Raw genomic sequence first — 5,514 nt, forward strand, 5'->3', positions numbered from 1 at the left:
GCAGTGATATTGGCAGCAGTAATCACCTTAGTTATCGGGAGGTAGGGCTACTGCAACATAGTGGGGTCCGGAGATGTCCATGTGGAAGTATGTTACCACTCGGGCAACAATTACTACTACTCATCACTACTCCCGGACACGATTGTGACTGTAAGGGGACAGGTGGCACTTCCAGCTAGAGGAAGGCCAAATGACCTGAAGCTCAGTTCTCTCAGCAATGACGGTCTGGGTCAGGTCAACCAGTAGGACACGGAGGCCACCAGAGGGCAGTAGTAAGGGTGAGGGATGGGGGAATGGACAGGCCACAAGAAGCATCCTGAACAGCCACTGCAGATCAACCACCAGAGCAGGGTGTTATTAGACCCACCACCGTCAGCCTGTCTCCAGATGCCCCCCCCCCCCCTGAGAGAGAGACCCTGAAGGTAACCAGGAGAAGTCGAGGGATGGACTAAGGAGGACACAAAGACCCACCCACTGCCTCATATAAGGAAAGACTTGCTCCCAACAGCAGGGGAGGAGGTAGACTGTCACTCCTTCAGGGTGTCTTCTCTTCAGCCACAGGTTATCCCCCCTCCAGAGGCAGCCTTGGTCTGGGGATTGAGTGGGTCAGGAATCATTGCTGGGCAGGTGGAACAGTTCACTTGGATAGTGCGCTGCGTTGCCTATGCACACCCAGGTTCAATCTCTGCTCCCTGTGCTCAAGACAACTTTGCTGCTATGGTCTCCCTCCTCCCTCCCTCTCCCCTCCTTCTCCCCCTACCTCCCTCCCTCTCCCCTCCTTCTCCCCCTACCTCTCTCCCCCTTCTTTCCCTCTTCCCTCCCCTTCTTTTCCTTCTCCCCCTCCCCCTCTCCCTGTCCTCCCCCCACTGTCCCCCTCTACTCTCTCTCTCTCTCTCCCTCCCCTCCCCCTCTTCCTCTCCTCTCTATCTTTATCTTTTAAAAAAAGTCATTGCCCACCCAATGTGGTACTCCTAACCCTCTGTGCTCACTAGTGCCCCCTGTTGAATCGTCTGTCTAGACAACCCTGCTTCCTTCCCTTTTCCTTCACAGGCCTTGATCCTGGACACGCTTCTGGCACACCAACTCCATCTCAGTCTCTCCTCCCAGTGAGCCCAGCTGAGCACACCCCACACCTCTCTTTTCCTCCCCCTAAACTCCACTGCTCCAGGCACCAGAGCCTTCTGTAGTGTGTTTATAAACATTTAAAGATAGACCCAGTGGAACAAGATGTTAGATAACTCATGTTTTATGCAAAAAAAAATCCTCGTGCTCTTGCAAATATATATTTGTTCTCATTAAAGCCACAGAAAAGTCCATTATGCACTCTAAAAGGTTGATTACCTCAGAAGCAGAAATGCCCTGCAGGCTTGCTGCTGACGTAGCCCACACTGCTGGATGCCAAAAGCAGTTCGCTGGCTCTGCTGTAACTTCATGATATGAACAGGAGATGGTGTTTTGTGAAGTCTTGAATCAATTTGGAAATTCCAAAGAACACATTTTGTCTTGCCATCCCACAAAGTTTAATAAAGAGATCCTGAAATCAATTTTTTCAAGCATCATTCCAGTGATGAGTGAACAGACATATTATTTCTTTCTTATAATTTGGAGAAATTGACCATGTAGATGAGGAAAGATTCAGAGGGTAACACATAAATCATGAAACATAGTTGACACTTTGCAAGTAGCAAGGCGCTGGGGGGGGGGGAGGCCCACTGCTATTTTTTTTTCCTTTAGAAAAGTAGTTCATCGAAACACTACAGGAGGCACAGAGCATGAGGAAAAATAAATATTGGGTGGAATATGAACAGATATTTTGAATTATGGAAAATGATAAGTGAAAGCTGGGAAATGGTTCACCTGATAGGGCACTGGCCAGCCATGCCATTTAGAGCTCTGGTACCACATAGAAAGAAGGTTTATGACACCAAGGGGAGCTCCATGGATGACAGAATGGTGCTATGGTGTCGCGCACGCGCGTGCGCATGCGCATGCGTGTGTGTGTGTGTGTGTGTGTGTGTGTGTGTGTGTGTGTGTTTGTGTGTGTGGAGGGGGGTGGTGTGTATGTCCGGTGTGTGGAGGCCTGTGTGTGTGTCAAAAAAAACATGGGCTGAATAAATCCTTGCCAGGTGAGGCATAGTTCTTGCTTTGTGCAAGACTCAGGTTTGAAACCCACCACATGGGAGGTGTGAAGGAGGCACCGCTGCTGTGTTGTCTTTCCATTTTGCAGTCTCTCTCTCATATATATATATATATATATATATATATATATATGAATGAAAAAAGTAATTGGGAGAGACAAAATTTCATATGCACATGGCTCTGGTTCAAAAAGAAAGAGAGGAAGAAGGAAAGAAGAAAAGAAGGAAGGGTGACGCGAAACGCAAGGACCGGCATAAGGATCCCGGTTCAAACCCCGGCTCCCCACCTGCAGGGGAGTCGCTTCACAGGCAGTGAAGCAGGTCTGCAGGTGTCTGTCTTTCTCTCCCCCTTTCTGTCTTCCCCTTCTCTCTCCATTTCTCTCTGTCCTATCCAACAACAACAACATCAATAACAACAATAACTACAACAATAAAACAACAAGGGCAACAAAAGGGAAAATAAATAAATAAATAAATTAATTAATTAAAAAAAAGAAAAGAAGGAAGGGAGGAAGGAATGAGGGAAGGTGAGAAAGGGAGAGAAAAGGAGGGGGAGGGGCAAGGGGCTGAGTGGTAGTACACCTGGGTGAGTGCACACATTACCATGTGCCAAGATCCGGGTTCAAACCCCAGATCCTCACCTGTGAATAGTGGGGAGCTTCAAGAGCAGTGAAGCCGTTTTGCAGGTGTCTCTCTAGTTCTCACTTCCCTATCAATTTATCTATCTCTATTTTTAAAAAGGAGGGAATATACCTAAAATAAACTTCCCAACTTCTCCCAAAATGGAGACCCCAAATCTCATCTGCTCTAGGCTCACCTTTAGGTTCCTGATTATTAAACAATTTGTTCTACTTTATATCCTTTTAAATTTTTTTTTTCATTTTCTGCCTCTAAGGTTGTTGTTGCTGGGGCTCAGTGCCTGCCCTGAGGCACTGTGGTGCATCTCGTGAGTACCCATTCATTGGGGATACTGACAATCCTTCCTAGCCGACTGAATCCACATGGATCCCAGTCACTTTCAAAGCCAGCAACAAGCAGCTCCTGACAGCTTTCAAGCTGTTGGTCCTGCTCTTTGAGTCCTCCAACTTAATGTCGAGGGGCTGTCCTTTGCCAAACGCGTTCTTATTGGTCAATTGGCGATACAGCATCAGGCAGATGTTATCTGCCTACAAGAAACAAATATAGCAGTCGATGAAGCTGCTCGATTCACCATCAGTGGATTCGATTTAATATGCTATAATCTCCATCCTAAACACGGCCGAGCCATCTACGCCAAATCGTGTCTTGCAGATGTTTACCATACGGCCTCTTCGACCTTCTACGACTCCATTACTATTGGAACTATTCAACGTATATAAGCCTCCCAGTGCCTCATGGGATAATGAGGTCCTGCCTAGCCCGAATCACCCAGCCGTTTATGTTGGAGACTTTAATAGTCATCACCAAGACTAGGGATATTCCTCCACTCGTGCTGACAGCTCTATCTTAGCCGACTGGGCTTCAGCGAATGACCTCTCCCTATTATACGATCCCAAACAGCCAGGCTCTTTTCACAGTGCTAGATGGAATAAAGACTCGTCACCCGACCTGTGCTGGATTAGCACAGTCAACGGCCAAGCCTTTCCCGCTACGAGACAAGTTCTCAAGATCTTCCAGAACAGTCATCACCGCCCAGCTATTATCCACATTGGTCTCCAGCTCCCACTGATTCTGTGCTAGGAGAAACTAAGATGGAACTTTCGGAAAGCAAACTGGCGTCTGTTCAGTGATCTTACCAACAAATCTATTCCTGCAATTCCAATTAACTCTATCCCCTCTGAAGATTCCTACAGGCGCTTCCGCCAAGCCATCTTCAAAGCAGCTTCCCAAGCCATTCTTTCTCAACTTCTGACCCAAACTGCCCCTGTGGCTACAGACAGACTATGACCCACATAGTCAATGACTGCCACCTCTCCAGATTCAAAGGAGGTCTCGAAACTTTACATCAGGCTCAACCTGACGCTGTTGACTGGCTACGGAAGAAGGGCAAACGCTAGAAGAAGAAGAAGTGCCTGCCCTATGAATCCACTGCTCCTGGAGGCTATTTTTTCCCTTTTGTTGCCCTTGTTGTTTATCATTGTTGTTGTCATTATTATTGTTGTTGTTGTTATTGCTGTCGTTGTCGTTGGATAGGACAGAGATGAAGGGAAGACAGGGGAAGAGAGAAAGATAGACACCTGCAGAACTACTTCACTGGTGTGAAGCGATGCCCCTGCAGGTAGGGAGCCAGGGGCTTGAACCGGGATCCTTACACCAGTCTTTGCACTTTATGCCATGTGGCTTAACCTGCTGTGCTACCACCCGGCCCCCTATATCTTTTTTTTTTAATTTATAAAATGGAGATATTGGCAAGACCATAGGATAAGAGGGGTACCATTCCACACAATTTCCACCACCAGAACTCCCTATACTATACTCTCTACCTTGAGAACTTTCCTATCTTTATCCTTCTGGGAATATGAACCCAGGGTCATTATGGGGTGCAGAAGATGGAAGGTCTGGCTTCTGTAATTGCTTCCCCGCTGAACATGGGCGTTGACAGGTCGATCCATATGCTGTCTCTCTCTTTCTCTAGGGAGCAGAACTCTGAGGAAGCAGAGCTCCAGGACACATTAGTGGGGTTGTCTGCCCAGGGAAGTCATGTTGGCATCATAGTATTATCTGGAACCTGGTGGCTGAAAAAGAGTTAATATATAAAGCCAAACAAATTGCTGACTAATCATGAAGCTAAAAGCAAGAATATTGCAGATGAAGATTTAGGGTTCTCCATTTTGAAAAAAACTAGTAGGTCCATTTTAAGTATATTCTAAGGGGCCCCTGGCTTTGCTAGTTTTTGCCTGAGTCTGACAGCTAACATGCAGGTGAACCCAAGTTATTGTCTGGGGAGATGGCATCATATCTTAATGCTTTTCAGAAACCAAGTTGCAGATGCTACCATGATGCCAACCAGATTAACCTGGGTAGATGACCTCATGAATGTGTCCTGGAAGCCCACCTCCCCAGAGCTCTGCCCCACTAGGGAAAGAGAGAGACAGGCTGGGAGTATGGATCGACTTGTCAACTCCCATCTCCAGAGGAGAAGCAATTATAGAAGCCAGACCTCCCACCTTCTGCAACCCATGAAGATTCTGGGGCCATACTCCCAAAGGGATAAAGAACAGGGAATCTTCCAATGGAGGGGATGGGAAATGGAACTTTGGTGGTGGGAATTGTATGGAATTGTACTCCTCTTATCCAACGTATTTGTCGATCATTATTAAATCAAAAAAGAAGAAGTAGAAGAAGAAGTAGTAGAAGGAGGAGGAGAAGAAGAGTAGAAGAAGGAGGAGGAGGAGAA

Source organism: Erinaceus europaeus, chromosome X (genome assembly GCF_950295315.1).
Source record: "Erinaceus europaeus chromosome X, mEriEur2.1, whole genome shotgun sequence".
Classification (NCBI taxonomy): domain Eukaryota; kingdom Metazoa; phylum Chordata; class Mammalia; order Eulipotyphla; family Erinaceidae; genus Erinaceus; species Erinaceus europaeus.